This window comes from Aquarana catesbeiana, linkage group LG01, assembly GCF_042186555.1.
Source record: "Aquarana catesbeiana isolate 2022-GZ linkage group LG01, ASM4218655v1, whole genome shotgun sequence".
NCBI lineage: Eukaryota > Metazoa > Chordata > Amphibia > Anura > Ranidae > Aquarana > Aquarana catesbeiana.
The window spans coordinates 714441392-714467082 of record NC_133324.1 but is presented as its reverse complement, the minus strand read 5'-3'; the positions used below and the strand labels follow the sequence as shown (position 1 = coordinate 714467082).

The 25691-nt window shown below is 41.0% G+C and overlaps 1 protein-coding gene across 1 annotated transcript in view; it reads left to right on the top strand.

The window, feature by feature from the left end:
- The window catches only part of SLC7A11 (solute carrier family 7 member 11), a 393826-nt gene that overhangs the window by 306839 nt on the left and 61296 nt on the right, over positions 1-25691 (top strand). The gene's annotated exons all lie outside the window — the stretch shown is intronic.

Sequence of the window (25691 nt, the reverse complement as noted above, 5' to 3'; positions counted from 1 at the left end):
TTACATTGTGTTATAAGATTCACTTATACTCCCAATATCAAAATGTTTCTCCAGATGCTCACATTGCAAAACAGATTGTTTAATGGACAATTACAAAAAAAATGTATAAACGTATAATATGACACAGATAGAAGTATATCTCAATAGACCATAGATGATCCCTATGACTTTTCTTCCATGAGTGGCATATTAGTTTATTATTTGTTCACTGGATAGTGAACATAGTTCAAGTGGACTTCAAACATTACAACAGGAAAACATCCTTGGGTCAGATTTTTTCAGTGACCAAATGTAGAAAATATTTATCATTGTCTAGCAGTTGTTGAATTAAACTTGGCAATCACAAAATGTATCTGCAGGAATAAATACAAAGATTACCACACCATTTGTCAGGTAAAACAGCACATTTGTATGTATTTCAACCGTGTATTTAGCTCTTTTCCATTTTTTTTTTTTTGTTTTTGTTTTTTTTTTTTTTTATTTTTACTTTTTCTGTGTCCCTTATCTGCATACCCTGTTCTAGTGATACTCTGGAGCTTATTTGATTTACTAAAGAAAAACAGGCTGCTTATTTTGCATGGGAATTTTCACTTTGCAAAGAAATTTTTCTCTTAGTTTTGTAAATGTGGTTAGAATTCACTTTGCAAAGAACGCCCAATCAAGTGCAAGAAAATAAGAAAAAAAACAGTATTTATGCTACAGTACCTGCTGCCAATATTGTGTTTTCAGCGCGATGGGATCGTGCTGGAAATCACCGCTGCGAGGCTGTGCTTCTCATGCTCGCTGCCCCCACGAGATGCCACGCATCCGTAGGAATCCATTGGGGGCGGCAAGCGGGAGGAGCGACAGAGCTTGGCGCTGGCTCCCGCGACGGGGCTCGCAGGTGTCAATCTCGCCACTAACAGCGGCGAGATTGACACAATATCGGTGGCACCTACTGTACTCGATTGGAATTTGGAAGCCAGCTTCACCACCTAGCTAAGGATTATCCCTTAAAATCACTTATTACATGTAGGCTCTGTTCACCTAAATACGGCGCTGGTTTCTCTGCAGAGTCCAGTGCGCTTTCTATTTACCGGTTCAGGTGCAATTCAGGTGCAAGTTTGACTTTGAGATCACACCTGAACCAGACTGAAAAACGCAAAGGATTCTTTTTAAAACTGCACTGCGACTGTCCCACACATGTTAACTGGCTGCTTTGAAAAGGCTGCCACTTCACATGTTATGCGAATCGAATGTGGTTCAAAACCTTAAATGAGAAGTGCAGCCAAGGCTCATTTGGCTGTACTTCTCCTGTGGATCACAGGAGTGCACTTCTGTGATCTGTTTTCAGCAGACAGCGCACAGAGTCATTCCAGGCTTGGGCAAGATCACGACAATGAAGTCGGGACAATGAGACAATGAGAGCCCGAGCCAACTGCTCCCACCCCTCCACAGCCCAGGGCTCCAGTGAGCCAGAAGGGGACAGAGCAGAGAGCACGCTGACTGACAGTCACCAGCTCTCTGCTTAGGGAGCTGTAAGAACTGAGTAAACGGCGGTCTTTGATCACTCGGTTCTCATTGTTAGAACCGGCAGGGGACAGATGCAGCATTGGACTGATGCTGCATCCACCTAGGTATGTATGAATCTGCAAAAAAAAATTGTTAACACTTTCATACAAATTGCATTCTTTTTGCCCCTTTGCTATGACCTAAACAATCCCACACTCCCCCTTCAGGTGTACACAAGCTGCCCATGCATGGGGTAAAACTCAGCTGGTTCAGCAAGGACTCACTGCATTCTAATCCACGTGTGGGCACTGTGGTTGTGCAGAAGTCAGTCTACATGTTTAACCACACTGTTGGAAAATGTCTGCTTTGTACAGTAGGGAAATCTCCCCAATGCCAGAATACAATCAAACAGTGGGGTGGTTTCCCCCATCCACCTCAAATTTGTGGATGGGGAAATTGGATCAGTTTTTTTAATTCAACCTGCTGGTTGAATGAAAAAAACTAACTTATGTATGAGCTGCCTTACTGAGATCTGACGTCCATGTCCACACATTGTCCTTCAGAAATGAAAGACTCCCACTTCTAGCTGGGATTGCACTGTACTGCCTCGTAGACTTTTATGGGGTTTGTTGATCTGTCTCTTGGCCAGATCTATGCATGAAGCACAATTTTGAAAGCAGAGATATATATTTTTCTAGTTATTTAAGATGTCTGTCTCACACTGAGAGTTTATAGCTACTTTAAGCGCATTGTTTAAAAATTCTCTTGTGATAGATTTGGGACTCTCTTTATGCTATAGTGAGATACAAGCACAATTACACTGAGATACCAGTGCAGGTGAGCTTCACTAGCAGATAGATGACAGTTGTATAAACAACACTACGTTCTCCTTTATGCCCTTCACATCTGAAAACCTGAAGCAATAGCAATGTGCAAGGTTAACATTGGAAATCAGTAAAATAAGCTTTATAAACAAGGCAAATAGGCAAAGTGTTGTATTAAAACAGAGTTAATAGTGTAAAACTTCTATTTTGCATTTGCATTTGTTTGCTAATAAATACATTTGATGCAGTTTCCTTTATTTTAAGCATGGTTACAACAAGCTATTAATAGTTACCGACTGTCCCTTTAAACTGTGTGCCCTGCTTCTTAAGAGACATAAACGTGTCCATATTGGTTAGAAAGAAACTGATAAATCATTAGTGTGGTATTACTTGTGCTTCTTTCATTATTTTATTGCATGTGAAGGCCATGCAGCCTCACGCTGTTATCAGTTTCACTGGAAGATTTGTGCATCTGCTCCTGGTATTTAAGTCTCAGAGGCAGAAAAGTAAATCAGTTCTTATTAGTGCTTCTTCCCTGGGATTGTGTGGATGGAATGGGACTGATTATTTCAAACTCTTTCTCAGACATGAAGTCTTTTGAAACAGAGGTATGACTAATAAAACCTAAATTTGCTTAATTGGAAGTGAAGTAAAAGTCTATCGTCTGAGAATTCGCAATGGGCTCATCTGATGCACCACCGTAATGAAGGACACAAACAAGTGTACACATTTATAATGGAAAAAGACTAGTCAGTAAATTGATTCTGTGGTTAAAAGCATGTTTTATAGGCAAAAAAGATGAGGCATAAAAAGATATGCATTGAGAAATAGCTGGAAAAATAAGGCACTGCAGTAAGAATGTTATATAGAAAGAACACTATATGCCAGCTAATAACTATAGCAGAAGAAAAAGCGACAATTTGTTCTTTAGATATAAACCAGTGCCTAAAAACAATGGCCCTGATTTTAAACTATTTCCTAAACAAAACGTGTTTAACATTAGTTTTCTTTATTTACAACAATGCTACAAGACAGAAAAAGTACAGTTGTTATGAGAAATGTTTTTTTTATTTAAAAAAATATTTTATTAATATTTTTACTTTTTTATTACTGATTATTTAATCTTCTCCATACAGCTGAGCAATTTTCACATTGGCCATCATACTTGACAATTTAATGGGCATTTCCCCATAGGGAACTTATTTGGTTAATCAGAGGTCTGTGTGGCTGCACAGTCCTACGCTTCTTATAAAAGTAAATATAACTTCTAGAAATTTGCCGGTTTTTAGTATTAAAGCAATTCCCCTGGACTTGCTTGTAGGGAAGAGCATCAGAAGGCTTTGTGAGAGGGAAACCTTCTGAATCTTTACACTTAATACTTTATCCCCATATGGGTTAGATGAGGAAATTGAAAAACATGCGTTAACCTAACTGTTATTTCTATAAGTTAATTTTTAATAATGTGTTTCATTTTTAAGCACTCATTATCCACTTCAGCCCCGGAAGATTTTACCCCCTTCCTGACCAGAGCACTTTTTGCGATTCGGCACTGCATCGTTTTTAACTGACAATTGCGCGGTCGTGCAAGGTTGCACCCAAACAAAATTGCTGTCCTTTTTTTCCCATAAATAGAGCTTTCTTTTGGTGGTATTTTATCACCTCTGTGGTTTTTATTTTTTGAGCTATAAACAAAAAAAGCGTCAAGTTTGAAAAAAAAACAATATTTTTTACTTTTTGCTATAATAAATATCCCCCAAAAATATATAAAAAAACTAATTTTTTTCCTCAGTTTAGGCCGATATGTATTCTTCTACATATTGTGGTAAAAATAATCCCAATAAGCGTATATTGATTGGTTTGCGCAAAAGTTATAGCGTCTACAAAATTTAATGCATACTTATTTTACCTGATTTAATATTTTCATAATGTATACAGTATATTATGTATTACAGACAGATTCTTTAATTATTCTGGTCTTATTCAATACATACATAGTTACATAGTTGGTAATGTTGAATAAGGACACTCGTCCATCCAGTTCAACCTGTGGGGTGTGGGCATGTGTGTGAGTTTATGTCAATATTAATTCTCATATCCCTGTATAGTGCACTTGTTAAGATGCCCATCTAATAGTTTTTTAAAACTATCAATGGTCCCCGCTAAGGCCACCGCTTGTGAAAGGGAGTTCCACATCCTTACCCCTCTGACAGTAAAGAACCCTATATGCCATTGTTTCTCAATTCCAGTCCTCAAGGTGCCCCATCTTTTATGGTGCCCCATGTGTCATGTTTTCAGAATTTCCCTCAGATGAAACAGCTGTGGTAATTACAAAGGCAGTCAAACTGACCAAATCACATGTGAAAAATAATGGAAAGCCTGAAAACGTTACCTGTTGGGGCGCCTTGAGGACTGGAGCTGAGAAACACTTTGGGTCTGGTATGAATATTAAGGGGAACCCCAAACCAAAGTTAAAAAAAAAATTGTGTGGGGGTCCCCCAATATCCATACTAGGCCCTTCAGATCTGGTATGGATATTAAGGGGAACCCTGCGCCAAATTAAAAATAAAAATGGCATGGGGTCCCCCCAAAATCCATGCCAGACCCTTATTTGAGCATGCAACCTGGCAGGCTGCAGGATAAGAGGGGGGACAAGAGAGTGCCCCCCCTCCTGAACCGTAGCAGGCCACATGCCCTCAACATGGGGAGGGTGCTTTGGAGTTGCCCCCCAAAGCACCTCCTCCCCACCCTTGTCCGGTGGTTGTGGGGGTCTTATCAGAATAACAAGGACACCCTCAGATCCTGGATCCCCCCCTATGTGAATTGGTAAGGGGTACATTGTACCCCAAACAAATCACAAAAAAGTGTCAAAAATAGTAAAAAAGACAGAAGTCTGGTGTGGATTTTGGGGGGAACCCTACACCATTTTTTTTTCAATTTTGGTGCAAGGTTCCCCTTAATGTCCATACCAGACCTTAAGAGCCTAGTATGGATTTTGGCGGGACCCCCACGCAATTTTTTTTTAAATTTTGGTTCGGGGTTACCCTTAATATTCATACGAGACCCAAAGGGCCTGGTAATGGATGGGGGGAACCCATGCCATTTTTTTCAATGAGTTTTATCTATATTGCCGAGACCCAACAATTCATTACAGCCGCGATCAGTTTTAAATTACTTTTCTTCCTTTGGAAATGTCATTTTGCTGTGGTATTGTTCTAAACACGGGAAAACTGCACCATTTTACAGGCATACTATAGACACCCTCCAGGCACGATATTTAAGGGAATATTTCATTTTTATTGCTTCACTTTAGGCATTATTAAAATCACTGCTCCCAACAAAACAGCGTTTTTTGAAACTTTTTTTGCATTGATACATGTCCCCTGAGGCAGGACCCGGGTCCCCAAACACTACTTATGACAATAACTTGCATATAAGCCTTTAAGATGAGCACTTTTGGTTTTTCATGTTCGTGTCCCATAGACTTTAACGGTGTTCTGCGGCTTTGAAATTTGCAGCGAACACCGGAAAATGTTCGATGTTCAGCGAACAGGCGCACACCCGATGTTTGAGTTGAACTTACGTTTGACTCGAACATCGGGCTCATCCCTAGTTAACACAACTAAGGGGCTGCCACCGCCTCTCTGACTATGCCCACCCTTTCAGCCCAGCTGCTTCATTCATAGAAGCTGTACTACTATGAATGGAACACAATCTAAGGCAGAGGATGGGCACATGATTGATAACTCTGCCCCTTCCATGGATAGATCCTGTTTGGTACATAGAAGCTGTAGAACTGCTTCTATAAATGGCAGAGCTGGGTGGAGCATATTTGAGCTCTCTTGATGAGAGCCTGTGACAGCCCATTAGTTGAATGAACCCAAACTGCACCACAAGATTACGGCAGCAATAAATGCAGAACGAAGGAGGAAAAAAAGAAGAGGAATCAGCATAAGAGATACATCCTACTGACTGGAAGTTATGACCCTTGTGCTGATTTTTCTGTTTCTGATTTTGGCTGCACTTATGCTTTAATCATTTTTTTTACCTTTATTATCCGAAGAGGTTGTTTATATTTTGTTTTATGACTTCTAGACTAGTACTTCATGGCACAAACATTAGAGGAATACATTGCAGTCAAATCACACTTCCTTAATCAATTTTGGATATGCAGAAGGACTCAAGACACAGCCATTATGGAGTTATACCACTGAAAAATATAGAGTCCCTTTTTTTGTTTAAATGCAGACAAGCATGTCTGCATTTGATTGCGTTTTCTGAAATATACTGAGCATCATCAAATATAAGCCTATGTTCTTTTGAGGTTGGGGTCAATGGATTATGAGTTCTCTTTCCCCAAAAACATCCTGTTTTACTGTCCCTGCCATATGATGTACATTGTAAGCAGTTTTAAATGCATAATTCACTGAAGCATTCAGAAACAGTGGACCAGCACGAAGGATATATTTGAAAGATAATTTGTATTTCAAGGCTATTATTAATTTCAATTGTATTTCAAGCGTTATGAAAAAATACAACATGGAACAACATAAAAAAGTGTTTTATTTTGTGTGTTTAATATCACTAAGGTCCCTATGACATTATGAATATCCATTATTAATTGTACATCATTTAGGATAAGTAATAGTTATACTGTAGTTGGCCTAGTGGGCATTTATTATATTCGGTACTACATGTTTTAAAATATCATATACCTTGTATATGTTACAGAGGTGCAAACACACACCAAAGGATTAAGGATGCCACTCCAGGCGACTGTCTGTCCAAATCTGGTGACTTTCATAGAGGGTGCAAGCTAGGGGAGAGTCTGTCTTGGCTCAATGAATGCAATATGAAGAAAGAACACTTAAGGTTCCGCACACTAGTAGTGCCCAAGAGTCTCTGTAGTAAAAGCAGCCTCAGGCCAGCCTCCATCCAGGCCAAACCCCCACATCCTGGGCTGAGGCTGCTTTTACTACAGAGACTGTTGGGCTTTGCTGGTGCCTTACACCTGGGATGTTCTTTCTTCATAGTGCATTTTACAGAAGTGTTTACAAAAGTGACATAATAAGGCAGACTTGGAGTTTAGAAATCATGTCTACATTTTTAAACTTAATGCTGCTACTTCTAAATTACCATTAACATATTATTAACCAAAAATCAGTGTTAAAAACCTAAAACTTGTCTAATGACATTCAAAATTACATATTCTGAGTCTAAAAAATTAAACATGTGTTGTGCTATACTTGCAGGAGCTGCTGGTGAATAGGGATCCCCCATCCTGCACGGCCAGGCACATGGGATTTTCCAAGTCAAGACACAGCCATTGTAGCTTTGTTTTTTTTTTTTATTTATTAGGGGTATTGAACTTGGACTGGATGGGATTAGGGGTATTATGGGATACCAACAAAAACCTAACATTACCTACTCTAGCACACTAGAGGGTGCTACACATCATTAGTATGCTGAATGCCACAGTCTGCACAACCTTCTTACCTGTTGATGCCAGCACCATTTTGGATAGATTCCAGCACCGAATGTCTAGGTGCCATCATCCACCCACTTCCAATATCACTAGAAAATCTCATGCATGCTTATCAATAATTAGTAAAGCCTTATTTTAGAGCAAGTATTGCCATAGTACTACAGTCATAATTCTTCTGCGTGGCAAACAGTAAACATACGAGTAAACAAAGTAAAAATAAACAGTGACAATGCAAGTCTAATGAGGGAGCTCTGTGAATTAATGCATAGTGAAAACTGGTGCTTATACCTGAGGAGGGGTAATAATTTAAGAAGCAGGTTAACCTTGGAGGTAGACCCTTCCTTATTATAGGTACAGCATCAGTATATCACTATAGGCCCATACCCAATGAAAGCATCTGAAGGTCCCAGGTGTGTGTCTGCACCAAGAAAAATAAATGGTGGATCAATTTATAATTACCAGAGGAAGTATGGATGACAGCAGGACGGTATGCTGAGAAAATAAAATACTCATTTGATAACCATAAAAAGGAGCTATACAGTTTCAATATTTAGGTTAAAAACAAACAATTTGATGCACACATTTGCAAATATATGAAGCCACATTGCCCCATTCAGGTACCTCTGTAAAGTTTTCTTATAATTCTTAACAATCCGAGCTTTCAACCAGGGGTGCATATATAACTTTCTGATCTATCAGCTGCATTTTCAATAGAAACACAACACTAGCCAATAATAGAGCCCTCACCCAGGCCTTTTACATTGCTTTAAAATCCCCATCTAGTAAGTAATTATCCACATGTCCAAAATTCGATACTAAAGGATGGGATTGTCCATCTATCAATAATTCCTGGCAGACAGCCATTCTACATATAAATAGAATAGTAGGACCTCTATGGCTATCTACCTACCCACTTGTCACGTACCAGATGTGAGGCCAAGATGCTGAGAGGGCTCCCCTTGTGGCTAAGTGCAGTGCTTCCCTGGAAGTGGTACATGGAGAGCGGTGCCGAAAGAATCACGGTTTTCCAGATACTGTGATGAGATGAGCTAGTCACCGATATGTAGCAGAAGCAAGCTGGATAGCTGTAGAGCTGGCCTAGCATGCTTGGAAAGTACCAGGTAACCTGACAGAGTAGCAAACTGGAAACAGAAATGGGAACCAGGCCAGGGGTCATACACAGTTAGATCAGTTCAGGTAAGGAGACTGGAGAAACCGGGGTCATACACGGTGAGATGAATCTGTAGCAGAGTCAGTAAGCCAAGCCAAGGTCAAACATGGTGCAGCAAGTAGGAGAGAAGTCAGAAGTACAAGCCAAGGGTAAATCAGAAGATCAGGATAACAGGTCAGAGCAAGCCAGGTCAGTAACAGGAATTCAATCAGGATACACAGGAACATGGGAACACAGGGAAGCTGATAATCCAGCAATGCACCACTATCAGCAGCAAGTTTAAATAGTCCAGGAGATGTTAGCATCCGTCACGTTGCACGCATTTGCATCGCTGCATGTCTGCATATGCCCGTTCACACCGTCGCACCTCTGCGTATGCCAGTATGCACAGGAGCGTGTATGATGCGGCCATGATGGCTAGTGGCAAGATTACCAGATCTTTGCCTGTTTCCCTGACACCACAAATTACGCTACAAACCAAACTATTCAGGCTTCTCCTAATTAACAAAAGAAAAAAAATCCCTCCTCTTTGCTAATTAACAAAAGGAACACCTTGGGAAAAAAAAAACCTACGTAGCGCATAATTTTTGACACCTGGCCTTGTTACCTGCACTCAGAAGTGTCTGCAGACCTATTTCATGACATTATGACCACCTATAGACATACCACATTGGACAATACTGAAAAATTAAAGGGTAAACTAGTATGCTTAGAAATACCCTGAAAGGCTAACTATGGTCTTAGTGCAAAAATGCTTTCTGCTTGGCGAGGTATTCACTTCCCCAACAATTTGTGATGTGTAACGGTGATTGTTGTTGTTGTTATTTTCAGTTAAGTTATGCTTTAAACTGTTCTAAAAGAAACTGTGCTGTTCTAAAAAGAACTGTACTGTTCTAAAATAAATATTTTTACTACTGCTTATACTGTCCACGAGGTGCCATTGTCTCAGACTCTATAATACTTATCAACCTCCATAGTGTCCTTGCACAAGTGCTATATTAATACTAGTGCTATACTAATTGTATTAGTTGTATTACTCTTATGAAACCAAGACAAACTTCCTAGCAATGATAGACAGAGATATTGGCCATTTTAACAGGGTTAAGGTCATCCCTCTACTTTCCTATCGTTCTACCTTTCAGAAAACATTAAATGACGTTCAAAGGTATTTCTGGCTATACCATGTAACTCCACTCAATTCAACATTATTTCAATATTATGTCTGCAGTCTCACTTGCATGTACTATTATGATATTTTAACTGCTTTGTTATGTTGATGAAAATTTAAATAAAGATATACATGCTTAAAAATAGAGCCCTTATAGAAAATGGGTTACTGTGTCACCATAAAACTGAAAAAAACAAACTATGTGAATGTTTTTTTTGGTGGGGGGGTGCGGGGGGGAGGGGGGCGGTGGGATAATTTATTGACTTAAAAAGATTATGTCCCTTGTAAAAGAAGGGGTGTTATTGACTTACCAAGTAGGAAAGGAAGGATAAGGATGACAGCTTTGGAGGTTACACTTTTAATAACTATTCAGCAATAGCAGTCCCTAAATATTAGTGTCATGATAGTTGTTTAAAGTGTCTTTAAAGGGTCATCAAAAAAAAAAATGTTATACTTACCTGCTCTGTGCAGTGGTTTTGCACAGTGCACACCCAATCCTCCTCTTTTCGGGTGCCCCACCGGCGCTACTGGCTTCTCCTCTTTATCCAGTGCCCCCAATAGCAAGCTGCTTTCTCTGGGGGAACTAGTGCATGCTTGCTTCCGAACCCTGCTCTATGCATCCATAAGGCACACAGATCCATGGCTCGGCCCAGCCCTGCCCCAGCTCTCTCCACATTGACTTACTGCCCAATGATTGACAGTAGCAGGTGCCAATGGCTCCCACTGCTGTCTCAGCCAACGATAAATGAGAGAACCTGGAAAAACTCAGCTCTCGTGCACATCGCTGAATCAAGAGAGACCTCAGGTGAGTATTAGGGGGGCTGGGGGGCTGCTGCACACAGAAGGTTTTTTACCTTCATGCATAGAAAGGTGTGTGGATCGGAGAGTGCAGACAAGGCTGGTAGTCACTGGAAATGTATCTCTGGGCAGCAGAGCTCAAGGCTTAGGCAGCAAATTTGTTTGCTTAGAGATCTTAATTAAGTTTTATATAATTCATACAGTAACTGTTACATAATATGGACACAATGGGGAGAATTTGCTAAAACTGGTGCACACACAATCTGGGGCAGCCGTGCATAGTAACCAATCAGTTTCTAGCTTGTTCAATTAAGTGTTGACAATAAAACCTAGAAGTTGATTGGTTACTATGCACAGATGCTCCAGATTCTGTGTGAACCAGTTTTAGTAAGCCCCCCCCAATGCTTCTTCGGTATGTTCTTTACAGTATGCTTAAAAATATTTATGATGTCAATTAATATTTTACATACTCTGAAATATATTCCACAATGGTAATGGATTAATATTAAAGTTCATGATTGTTAGCACCAGAATACCTTGTTTTATACTAGCTTCTACTACCTGATATTGAGTTTAGTGAAGTTAATTTGCGTAAAAACTGATTCACATTTTTTCATGAATATTTTGTTAGAACACATAGTTATAAAAATACAGTATATTGCATTATATCCGAAAGCATTTAAATATACTATATCTGAATTTCTATTTATGGTGTCTCCATAGTGATTAAACATTAAGTGTCATTTGTAATAAGGCTTTAGAGAAAAGTCAGAATAACAATCAAGTAACCATTTAATAGCCCATTTCACATATAAAAATAATTCAGGCATTGCTTCGGGATGGATTAAGAAGCATCTGAAGAACATGCTATCAGGAGACAAGCTAAGCCTATTGAGTGTGGAGCATACGCAGATGTACCCATAAGTCTACCTTGAAATTAGAAAGTCTGTGGATTAAGTACTTTCTGTGGATTTAGGGCAGTCAGAAAAGTGACAGTCTTCGTAGACCAAATACTTATTGTTTTGACCTTGAATTCTTGTAGTAATAGGTTCAAAAAATAGAAACTTAGAGTGTCAAAAAACGTTTTTAAAATCTTTAATATGAAATATAAGAGCTACAAAGAGAAAAAAAAAACAACAACAGGAGAAAAAGAACAAGCAATAACAAAAATAATGATTTTTATTTAAAAAATAATGTTGATACTAATAATAATACTCACCACCATTGCTAACATGTCCATAACTTTTTTTATATTGTAATGCTGTAACAATGTAAAAATGCACAAAGATTTCTGTACTGAGCAGGCATTTTTTAACATAAAAGAATCAAGAAACAATGATACACACTAATAAATAGCAACTAAGTCTTCTTTTATTTGTTAGTTAAACTGTATTCAGCCTTTGGAATCTGCCGCATTGCTCTGGCTATTGCACATCACTTTCCTTTGCACCATTTGATTTTCTAAAGTGAACTGAGCAGATGTGGATCAGTATGTAGCAGAAAGTGCAGTGTTAGTTCTAAGATCAGGGATTTGGCTGGCCATACTTTATACAATTTTTCTTGTACAACTTTCCTTTAGATTTACCAAAACCATATAATATGAGGTCAAACCTAAACAAATTCAATATTTATGCAATCAGAAAGGCCCCTTGCACTTCATAATTGAAGATAAATCTAAAGAAAACTTAACAAGAAATTGCACAATGTATGGCCAGCCTTAGGATAAAGTTTAAAGTGTCTATTAAAGGGTCTCTTATTAAAAAGAGCAGTCCCATAAAGAAGGGCAAGTGTAACTACCTTTCAGTCAGCTGTGTTTTGTAATGCTTCCTTTTTTCCTGCTCACTGGTGATTGCAGATATGCAACCTTTCCAGGTGGGTTGAGTACCTAATTCCCCTGCCAGTGGTTCCTCCTTCTGACTTGAACCTCCTATAATAATAAGAAAGGAAAGACAGCACATGGTGAGGGGAGCAGGTATACACAAACATGGAGCAGTAATGCAGTGGTGTTAAAAAACACAGGACACCAGAAAGGTAAGTATAAATTATCTTGTAAATTTTCAGCTGACATCTCTGATGGGGATTGGGAGGTTTTGGATAACTGAATACAAGTCTAGGTGATGAGAGCTGATTACAACTTTACGTGCACATGAACTTTAATAGCATCCCAGTCTTAGTCCGTAGGGTTCAATATGGAGTTGGCCCGCTCTTTGCAGCTATAACAGCTTCAACTCTTCTTGGAAGGCTGTCCACAAGGTTTAGGAGTGTGTCTATGGGAATATTTGACCATTCTTTCAGAAGCGCATTTGTGAGGTCAGGCACTGATGTAGATGAGAATGCTTGGCTCGCAGTCTCCGCTATAATTCATCCCAAAGGTGTTCTATCTGGTTGGTGCAGGTCAAGTTCCTTTTCCCCAAACTTGCTCACCCATGTCTTTATGGACCATGTTTGTGCACTGGTGCGCAGTCATGTTGAAACAAAAAAGGGCCATCCCCAAACTGTTCCCACAAAGTTGAGAACATAAAATTGTCCAAAATGTCTTGGTTTGCTGACGCCTTAAGAGATCCCTTCACTGGAACTAAGGGGCCAAGCCCAACCCCTGAAAAACAACCCCACACCATAATCCCCCCTTCACCAAATGATTTGGACTAGTGCACAAAGCTAGGTCCATAAAGACATGGATGAGTTTAGGGTGGAGGAACTTGACTGGCCTGCACAGAGTCCTGACCTCAACCCGCTAGAACACCTTTGGGACCAATTAGAGCGGAGACTGCAAGCCAGACCTTCTCGTCCACATCAGTGCCTGACCTCACAAATGCACTTTTGAAAGAATGGTGAAAAATTCCCATAGACACGCTCCTAAACCTTGTGGACATTCTTCCCAGAAGAGTTGAAGCTGTTATAGCTGAAAAGGGTAAGCCAACTCAATATGGAACCCTACAGACTAAGATGGGATGCCATTATAAGTTCATGTGCGTGTAAAGGCAGGCGTCCCAATACTTTTGGTAATATATAGTATGTATGTATATATATATATATATATATATATATATATATATATATATATATATATATATATATATATATATATATATATATATATATATATATATATATATATGAGAAAACAGTTACATGTCTTTGTTTAACATAAGTAAGGACAAACATTTTTCACCATTATTCACTGCTATGGTAGTGTCTTGAAAGACTTTATAGCTACAGTTCAGAGCTTCTCATCTCTACTACTTAGGAACCAAGAAAGGTTAGGTTTTAGGGTTACATCTGCCTGAATAGAAGACTTAATATTGATCAGTTCACTGTGGATGCTAGTACGCATTTATAATAAATAAAATAAATAAATAGACTGTGGCAAAACATTTATTACACTATTCATTTTTCCAAACATAAGCCTTCTTCTTTTTTTTTTTACAGGAAGGAATTAGCATACAGCAATATCTATAGATTTAAGAGGGTGGACAGCACCAACAGTAAAAAACAGCAAACTATGTACATAACCAGATGTGTCACCCCAAAGCTTCAAGAAACTATTAGATGAGCACCTGAATGACCACAACATACAGGGATATACAATGCAATACTGACACATAATCACACACATAGGTTGGACTTGATGGACTTGTGTCTTTTTTCAACCTCACCTACTATGTAACTATGTAACTATGTAAAAACAAAGCACCAAAATATACAAAATAGAAGGGGTTAGAGCATAGTAAGCATGACTTATTGCTCCATCAAAGAATAATCCAGCATTTTCAGACATCCCTGCCCTTTTTAAATACTGACCTACACTATACAAAATAAGTGGACATACAGTATGTTCAGGTCCTAAATGTCTTCCATACTGTATATACAACACATGAGATATTAATGAGGTAATAAGTAAGTTAATAAGTAACCACTTATTAACACTTACATATTCATAGGAAACTCTTGCTTAAGAAGATATTTAGCTTGCATGTATTGTAGTACATGTTCAAGCTGGCCAACTTTGTGTCTTTTTCCATTGTGGAAGTTTATTGCTGGATTTTGGCCTGTGGCTCCAATTGTGTCTGTTTGCCTCATATTGGTACTATGTGTGTGTCCATGCATTTACGAGTATGCTAGTTTAGTAAATAAGAGCTTGGCGATCTGCAAGAGTGGGGACTGGCCAGAGATGGATCACTTTGATGCAATTGGCCAACTTTACCATGTATTGTAATGTATGTAAACTAAGATTACCCTTTTTTAGCTAAAAGCTAGCTATAATTAAGGGTAAATATTTAATTACACTTCTTCAATATCTCATGTGTTCTATTTATGGAAGCCATTTAGAACCTGGCCACACATATACTATATTACCAAAAGTATCGGGATGCCTGCCTTTACATGCACATGAACTTTAATGGCATCCCAGTCTTAGTTCGTAGGGTTCAATATTGAGTTGGCCCACCCTTTGCAGCTATACCAGCTTCAACTCTTCTGGGAAGGCTAACCACAAGCTTTAGGAGTGTGTCTATGGAAATGTTTGACCGTTCTTCCAAAAGTGCATTTGTGAGGTCAGGCACTGATGTAGACGAGAAGGCCTGGCTTGCAGTCTCCTCTCTAATTCATCCCAAAGGTGTTCTATCAGGTCAGGACTCTGTGCAGGCCAGTCAAGTTCCTCCACCCTAAACTCGCTCAAATATGTCTTTATGGACCTTGCTTTGTGCACTGGTCCAAATCATTTTGTGGAGGGGGGATTATGATGTGGGGTTGCTTTTCAGGGTTTGGGCTTGGGCCCTTAGTTCCAGTGAAGGGAACTCTTGAGGTGTCAGCATACCAAGACATTTGGGACAATTTCATGCTCCCAACTTTGTGGGAACAGTTTGGGGATGGCCCCTTTCTGTTCCAACATGACTGTGCACCAATGCACAAACAAGGTCCATAAAGATACAGATGAGTCAGTTTTGGGTGGAGGAACTTGACTGGCCTACAGAGTCCTGACCTCAACCCGATAGAATACCTTTGGGATGAATTAGAGTGGAAACTGTGAGCCAGGCCTTCTCATCCACATTAATGCCTGACCTCACAAATTTGCTTCTGGAAGAACGGCCAAACATTCCCATAGACACACTCCCAAACCTTGTGGACAGCCTTCCCAGAAGAGTTAAAGCTGTTATAGCTGCAAAGGGTAAGCCAACTCAATATTGAATCCTACAGACTTATGCCCCGTACACACGGTCGGATTTTCCGACGGAAAATGTGTGATAGGACCTTGTTGTCGGAAATTCCGACCGTGTGTAGGCTCCATCACACATTTTCCTTCGGATTTTCCGACACACAAAGTTTGAGAGCAGCCTATAAAATTTTCCGACAACAAAATCCGTTGTCAGATTTTCCGATCGTGTGTACACAAATCCGACGCACAAAGTGCCACGCATGCTCAGAATAAATAAAGAGATGAAAGCTATTGGCTACTGCCCCGTTTAGAGTCCCGACATACGTGTTTTACGGCACCGCGTTCAGAACGATCGGATTTTCCGACAACTTTGTGTGACCGCGTGTATGCAAGACAAATTTGAGCCAACATCCGTCGGAAAAAATCCTAGGATTTTGTTGTTGGAATGTCCGATCAATGTCCGACCGTGTGTACGGGGCATAAGACCGGGATGCCATTAATGTTCATATGTGTGTAAAGGCAGGCGTCTCAATACTTTTGGTAATAGAGTGTATGTTCAGTTTTAATATGAATAAAATTACTTCCATTAAAGATTAGTTGAAAGTGATGCTTTCCTCCGTGTAATGCTATATACTCTATATAAAATGTTATTCAGCCAAGTAAAAAAAATATTTTATCCTTAACTATTTTGTTTTACAGCATGAGATATTCATATTTTTTACAGTAGCATTTGAATTAAAAGATTTTACTCTTAATTAAAAAACAGGTACAACAGTTTTTGGAGCCCATTGAAGCATCACAGAGTGCAAAATAATACTATTACCCCTCCCCAGATCCATCAGAGCATGAGGCATAGCTAATGAAAGCTACACCAGCTGGAGCGTTAACCATATCCTGTTGCTAGCTGCTAGTTACAACAAATTGATGTGAATGCACATCAATCTTTCAGCTAAATGAAATGTAATGTATATCTAAAAACAGCAATGTGTCGAGCAACATTTCACATTATATTTAGATTGTCCTAAGCTTTTATATGTTACACTGGCTACTTCGTCAGTGACTTATTTTATTGCAGCATTTTCAACTTCCCTTTGAATGTTATGGTGTTTTTAATGGTTATAGATCATATAATGATGATCCTTAAAAAAACACACACACTTTGAGTTAAGTGCCAGTATTGGAAAAAAATAAGAAATTGTAAATTGGCCACACATAGGCCAGTCTTACATCTGGGAGTCATCATTGAGTAACTAGTCCATAGGTTTGGTTTTCTAAGAAATATATGTTTTTTTAAAAGTTGAACTTCAGGTAGCTATAAAGAGCAAGGAATGCATTTATGTACTTTTTAAATCAATCATTCAAGAAAACCCAAAGAAAACAGCACACAAGATCCTCATCTTGAGGAGTAGGCAACCCACGGCACGGGTGCCGCAAGCGGCGCGCAAAGCCTCTTTTGCCGGCACTCGACTCCCTCCCCATCAACAAAGCAGAGCAGGGAAGTGTCTGTGAGACACAGATTCTGCCGCACTAATGCATTCCAATCTCAGAATTCCCCACACAGCACCTGCACTGAGGGGGAGGCACTGTGCCCCCACACATTGTAAAAGATGGGAAACATTGTTTGGTTCTCTAACTTTGCTGTAGCTGCGATCATCAGCTTTTGCGATGGGGAAGAGATTGGGTGCAGTTCTGCTAGGGGGGGTGGTCCCTGTTTCCAGGAGGAGGAGGACTGTCATTGGCCACTGCTAAAGCCAATCACAGTCCTGCTAGTCCCGCCCACCATCTGGAGGAAGATCACTCACTTGGTTGCCACTACCAATCTCAGAAAGGGATTTCACTGTGATTGAGAAAACCACAATCAGGTGACAGTTTGTGGAATTACTGTTGAGCTTCTGGGAATTTTGTTGAAATTATTCCTGAACCTTTGCGTCACTTACTACTGAACCCCTTGCACTCTGTGTCCCTTTAAGCCAGAGCCAGTATTCAGTGCAATGAAAATCATACCCAACTGCACTTTTTCTCAGTTACAGGGGCACAACTTATGATCCTGCACACAGGCCCACTGCTTTCAGAAAATGCCCCTGACCTGAGCTCATCATTGCGCATCCATTCCAGATGCTTGTATGTGACATCACATACATCACATACAAGCATGTGGGCTGGATGCGAGAGGTGGATCAGCGGGGATGAGTGTGCCAGGACAGGTAGATGTGTCTCATCTCTGCTTCCTTTCACCACTCTGCATATCACACATATCATATATGAGAAGAGGGTACAGTGGTGGAGCAGATGAGCAGGAGGGTACAGCAGTGGGGAAAATTAGCAGGAGGGGTTCATTGGTGGGACAGAAGAGCAGGAGGGTACAGCGGTGGGGCAGATGTGCAGGGAGGTACAGTGGTAGAAGAGATGAAAAGGGGGTTCAGCAGTGGGACAGAAGAGCAGGGGGGTAGAGCAGTGGGGTAGATGTGAAAGGAGGTGTATTGGTGGGACAGATGAGCAGGAGGTTAGTGGTGGGGCAGGAGAGCAGGGGGGTACAGAGGTAAGACAGATGTGTAGGAGGTACTTTGGTGGTGCAGATGAGAAAGTGGGTTACAGTGGTGAGGCAGATGAGCAGATGGGTTCAGTGTTAGGACAGATGAGAAGGTGATTCAGCAGTGAGACAGAAGAGCATGGGGATACGGCAGTGGAGCAGATGTGCCAGGAGGTACAATGGTGGGGCAGATGAGAAAAGGGGTACATTGATGGGGCAGATGAGCAGGGAGGGTTACAGTGGTGGGATAAAAGAGCAAGGGGGTACAGTGGTGGGGCAGATGTGCGGGAGATACATTGGTGGGAGGGAAGATAAGGGGGTTCAGCGGTGGAACAGAAAAGCAGGGGGGTACAATGATGGGGCAGATGAGCAGGGGGTTACAGTGGTGGGACAGATGAGCGGGGTTGGGTTCAGTGTTGGGCCAGATAAAGGGATTACAGTAGTGGGAAAGATAAGCGGGGGGGTTCAGTGTTGGGGCAGATGAGAAGGGGGGTTCAGCAGTGGGACAGAAGAGCAAGGGGGTACAGCGGTGGGGCAGATGTGAAAGGAGGTGCATTGGTGGGACAGATGAGCAGGGGATTAGTGGTTGAGCAGAAGAGCAGGGGGTACAGAGGTGCGGCAGATGTACAGGGGGTTCAATGGTGGGGCAGAGGAGAAAGGAGGTACATTGGTGGGACAGATAAACAGGGGGTTACAGCGGTGAGGCAGAGGAGTAGGGGGGTCCAGAGGTGGGGCAGATATGCAGAGGAGAAAGGAGGTGTTAGGACAGATGAGTAGATAAGTTCAGTCTTTAGGACAGATGAGAAGATGGTTCAGCGGTGAGACAGAAGAGCGTGGGGGTACGGCAGTGGAACAGATGTGCAGGGAGGTAAAGTGGTGGGGCAGAAGAGAAAGGGGGAACATTGGTGGAGCAGATCATCAGGGGGTTACAGTGGTGGGACAGAAGAGCAGGGTGGTACAGTGGTGGGGCAGATGTACAGGGGGTTACAGTGGTGGGACGGATGAGCAGGGGGTTACAGTGGTGGGGCAGATGAGAAAGGGGGTACATTGGTGGGGCAGATGAACAGGGGATTACAGTGGTGGGACAGAAGAGCAGGATGGTACAGTGGTGGGACAGATGAGCAGGGGATACAGTGGTGGGGCAGATGTGCAGGGTAATACAGTGGTGGGGCAGATGTGCAGGGTAATACAGTGGTGGGGCAGGTGAGCAGGTGGTTACAGTGGTGGGGCAGGTGAGCAGGGGGGTACATATGTGGGGCAGATGTGCAGGGGTTACATTGGTGGGGCAGATGAGCAGGGGGGTTTCAGTGGTGGGACATAAGAGCAGGGTGGTACTGTGGTGGAGCAGATGAGCAGGGTGGTACAGTGGTGGGGCAGATGTACAGGGGGTTACAGTGGTGAGGCAGATGTGCAGGGAGTTACAGTGGTGAAACAGATTTGCAGGGGGGACAGTGATCTGAGGTGTGGAGTTGCAGGAATTGGGGCTGATCTGAGGAATGAGAGTGCAGGATGTTAATTTCTCACTACTAAAGTAGTTTACAGCATTTACTTTATAAAAAATCCTTTTTGTGATTAAGAGTGTGAAGTTGACATTTTTTTGTTATAAAATCGGCATGCTCAATTTCTTTGAAAACATTTTTCGGCACACTGTGCTCAAAAGGTTGTCTATCCCTGGTGTAGTACCTAAAACACAATTTATTAATAAAAACAGAACCCAGGGTAGGGAAAGTCCAATCCTCCGTGTTCCAGCCCTGGCTGGTCGGATGAGTTCCTCGGCTGTCAGAAGTGAGAGAAGAACCAGAGATCAGAGCCACCCATCTAGGGAAGAGATTAGGAGCTCAATCTGAAGCTGTCATACTTTGGAAGGACCTCCTTCTCAGGATGGGGAGGTCCTTCTCTAGTCATTGTAAGTCAGCAAACAGAATACAGAGCAGAGGCACGGGAATTCTCTCAAATCAATACTGAAATCCATTCTTCTTTTATGTTACATATAAATTCAGACACTTTATAAGCGGTGCAATGTGATTTAAGCAATTTCAGTATAAATATATGACTTTGAAATTAACCTCTCTTATGAAGCCATGTGCAGCATTTAGCATTTTGACAAGCATACAAGTGACATAATATGATTTTTCTAGTTTTGGCTTGACAATGAGAATACCTTATATGCAGAATTTGCTTTGAGAAGAAGACTACAGTTCAGTTTTACAATCATTTGATTAACAACATAATGTAAAGAATGAATGCCTTAAAAACACATCTTATTTTTAATATTCATTGGCAATCATTACTGAAAAAAAGTGAATAATTACTCAAGAAAATGAACCGTAGTGACAACATTTTTTTTTCCTGCAACCTTGCTCTCTCTTACTGTGTTCAAATTGCTCCATGAAAAGCTTCAGTTAGCTTCTGATATGCTTTCTCCTTAAAAAAATAATTTACATACATTTTATTTGTAAAAACAAAGTGTGTGTATAAAAAGAAAAGGAAATAAAACTGTTCTCTGGACTGCAGCTAAAAAATGCCATCCATTTTTCTCCCCCTACTAATTGTCCCTTTTTTCATTTTTTTCCCTACCTTGTCCCAGGGATGTTTAATTTCCTCTTCTTACCCTATGATGGTTTTTCAGCTGCTGAAGTTAGAGGGAGGTGAAGAAGCTGGTTACCATGCTGGTAAAAACAGGCAGCAAAAACTGATTCATACCACTAGAAATGTTGATAGTGGAGCTGATTTACGAAAGCCGTTAACTGATGGCGCACGGTGAAGTGCAACGCACATTTTCATATTTACGAAACAGTGCGCCGGTAACAGAGCGCCAATCCCCCATTTACTACAAAAAAGACTCTGACCCGAAGTAGCGAAGCAGAAAAGGTATGCCACATCCCATGATATAGAAAAACGAACAATTGGTTCCCCTGAGGTGGGATTTTAAAGGCATTACCAAAAAAGGTTCATAGTTGATAAAAAAGATATTTTATTACAAAATACAAAAACATGATACAGAAATACACCAAGTGACATATTCGAATCAAACATGAAAAATACATAAGAACAATTGCATCGAGAAAAGCATATAGGGGACAAAGAATGTCTCAAAAGACGGACAAAAAGCATGAGATGAGGTAGGTCTCACTAAACCGACGCGTTTCGGAAAGTCCTTCGTCAAGGTTTGACAAGTGAGAATTATCATCTGTTTAATATTACAAAGGCAAAAAAACATAAGGTGGTTAGCATCGCATACACATGTGATATAATATGTCCCCCATACCCCATATGTGAGAATGAACTCACTTACCCAATGCAAGTGTTACAAAGAGATTCAAAGCAAATAATCAGCTCTACTGTGGTATCCCAGGCCGTGTGCAAGTCTAGAAGATCCAATATACTATAGCAATCTCAGCGCACGGGAGAATGCAATCTGTGTGCCACTATGGACATGGCGCACGACATCTTCAATTCAATATTAACAGAAGATGGAGGTGCCAATATTATGGGGTGATGTGTGGAAGTTTAGTAACAACTGCCCAAGTAATAAATGTGCCCAAAATTGAATGAGAAAGTAACTTTTTCAGAGAAAGCCTGCTGTGCCTGCAAGTACAGGGGGTCCCCTAGTTACAAACATCCGACTTACAAACGACTCCTACTTACAAATGGAGGGAGAGAAAGGTAGAGGAAATCTACCCCTAGGAAGGGAAATTCACTCCTGTAAAAGCTATTATGGGGAAAAGGTACCTCCACTGATGCTTTATCACCAAGGCTTGTTACCACAACAACCCAAAATTTTCAAAATACAATTGTCATTGGGACAGAAAGTGAGGTGAAATCTTCTGAACAGGGGCACAAACAGCAAAACAAATGTTACAGGGGTGATAACCCTTCCCTATGCCATCCAAAAAGCTTAAAAATAGTTTTTTTGGCTGGAGCTACACTTAAAAAATGTACCTGTTCCGACTTACAAACAGATTCAACTTAAGAACAAACCTACAGTCCCTAACTTGTTTGTAACCCGAGGACCCCCTGTACGTTTAGAACTGCGTGAGATCAATGTAAGCAGTGCACATGCACAAGCGGCCCTAGCGCTCGTTCAAATGCATTTGTTCACTGCGCGGCCAAAATCTTAGTAAATGTTATGCAACATACATGCACTTGCGTGGGTTGAACGGCCGCACCTCTAAACTTGACAATTCTTTTTTTACGCTGCTTCACCTTTATGTATTTTTTTAAGGAGATTTGCATACAGGTCATGTTACGTTGCCAACATGTGACATGCACCTTGTTAAAATTATGTAAAAAAGACTCTCACTCCTCTAGCGCCACCTGAGAGGGCATTTAACCTTCCCCCTCTAATGCATATGATTTCCTTGGGTTAGCTTTTGCTTTTAAAGGGGAACTCCACACTCGATTCTCCAATGCTCTTGTCTCCCCTTTTTAATCCTTTATATTTCCATGGGATAACTTTTGCTTTTAAAGGGGAACTACACACTCCACTCCATTCTCAAAAGGCTGTGAGCTGCCTTCACCAATACAAACCACATCCTTTTTCAGAGCATACAACAGGGCCAGCTAGGTAAGGGGCGAGAAGAGTGATCACCCAACACCCTCCTGAACCATTCAAGGCAACATGCACTCAACATAGCTGGCTGCCTTTGGGGCATATTGGGCTCAGCCCAATACCAACCACAAAGCACCTTGTACCCATTAGTTTAAAGGGGCTTTTCATATTCCGTAAGCCCCCTGTCTGCAGCCCCCCACACAACCCTAGCCTAGGGTTGTGTGGAAGAGGCCCTTATCCCCCTGAATATGGGAACAATGTGGCTGAGTTTTGGGGTGCCAGAGGCCCTCCTGCCCCCAAGCATCCACTCCTCTTTCATGGGCTGGCTTGCTGTGTGTTTGGCTAGGGGTTTGTTAGTGTGTGTGTGAGGGACACAATATTTTTTTAGTTTGGGGTGGTATTTTTCACAGGGGGGTTCTCATTTTAAGCCTTAACAGACGCAAATGACCTTGTATGTATTGGGGGGCAAGCTATTTTTGTTTTGTGTTAAAATCTTGCAGCTGCAATATGGATTTGTAAGTTTTCTCTAAAGCTGTTACATCTTTGAAGCAGCATTTTGGATACATGCTACAGATGCACCACTTTACAGGCAGAGTAAGCCCCCCCCCATTGTTACTAGCTTTTAAGCAATTTTGCATTTTTAAAGGCACTTCTCCTTGTTTTGTTTTTGGGGTTGTCCAAATTGGTGACATTGATATATGTCCCTCAGGGTGGGACCTGGGCCCCCATACCCATTTTAAGGCCCATAACTAGAAGATAAGCCAGCCAAGTGGGGACTAGCAAAATTAACAAGTCAGTTCCCATAGACTGCAATAGTATTTGTTGTATAACTTTTGCCCATGTTTAGGCTCTTTGTTTGGCCCCCTTGACCGGGGGGGTGTTTGTCCCATCTGTAATTTTGTACCATGCTGGATGATGTGCTTAATTTTGGACAGGGGGGTGTCTTATTTTGTGCTAGGTGCATTTGGGTTGGTCTGGGCATGCTCAGGGACTTTGATTTTTTTCCTGTGGCTTTTGGTGTGAACAGCACTTGGATTTTTCTGGGCATGCTCAGAGAGTGTGTTTTTTGGGTTAGTAATTTAAGGACATCCTTAACAGGTGTACCCACTTTGAAGTTCTGTCTCTACATTGGGTGAACTTGCATTTTGTGTGTTTTATGGACTGTGCATGTATTGTCTCATTAGCACGCAAACCTAGGTTATATAAAGTGGTTGGGGATGTTTTTCAGCAGTCGGGACTGGGAAACTGGTCAGAGTTGAGGGAAAGATGGATAGTGCTAAATACAGGGATATTCTTGAGCAAAACCTGTATCACTCTGTGTGTGATTTGAGGCTAGGACGGAGGTTCACCTTCCAGCAGGACAATGACCCCAAACACACTGCTAAAGCAACACTTGAGTGGTTTAAGGGGAAACATGAAAATGTGTTGGAATGGCCTAGTCAAAGCCCAGACCTCAATCCAATAGAAAATCTGTGGTCAGACTTAGATTGCTGTTCACAAGCTCAAACCATCCAACTTGAAGGAGCTGGATCAGTTTTGCAAGGCACAAATCCCAGTGGTAAGATGTGGCAAGCTCATAGCGACTTATCCAAAGTGACTTGGAGCTGTGATAGCTGCAAAAGGTGGCTCTACAAAGTATTGACTTTAGGGGGGTGAATAGTTATACACATTTACTTTTTCTGTTATTTTGTCCTATTTGTTGTTTGCTTCACAATAAAAAAAAACCCCTCAAAGTTGTGGGCATGTTCTGTAAATTAAATGATGCATATCCTCAAACAATCCATGTTAATTTCAGGTTGTGAGGCAACAAAACACGAAAATGCCAAGGGGGTGTATACTTTTGCAAGGCACTGTAGCTGGCCAAAATACCAAGCCATTGACTGTGATTTAAAGCACCTGTGAAAGATGGAGAACCTGCAAACATGGCCTGTTGGGTGTACTTGAGGACAGGATTGAGAAGCACTGATTTAGAGTACTGAGCTAAAATCTAGCTCAAGACAATCCTATTCTAATCATGGGCATTTGAGGGAAACCAAGTGAGTGTTAGAACCGCTGATTGTCCTTTTTAGTTTGGGCTTTGTGTCCCTTTTCTGAAAATTGGTTTCACTTCCTGTCACATAGCCAAACAGGAAGTGAGGGTAAAACCCTACCAATGTCTTTCCTTGGGGATACAGGTCAATCTAACTAGTGTCCCCATTAGGCAAATTGCACTCTAGCACTTTGTTGTGTACACCCCAAATTATTAAATATTTTGGGGGGTATTAAAGCCAATACAAGTGTACTCACTGTAAATCTGAAGGGAAGCACTGGTGATTTTATCATCCAATCATGTAGAAGCAAAGATGCTGTTTTTTTTATTATTCTTGCATGACCCCCTCAGATCTCCAGCAACTGCACTTCCAAGTGCACTTGTAGTGCAAAGTTGATTTGCCTTTAGTAAATTAAACCCAAAGTCCATGATACCTACTAATTTGGGGTGTACAGGGTGAAATTTTAGAGTGCAATTTACCTAATGGGGAA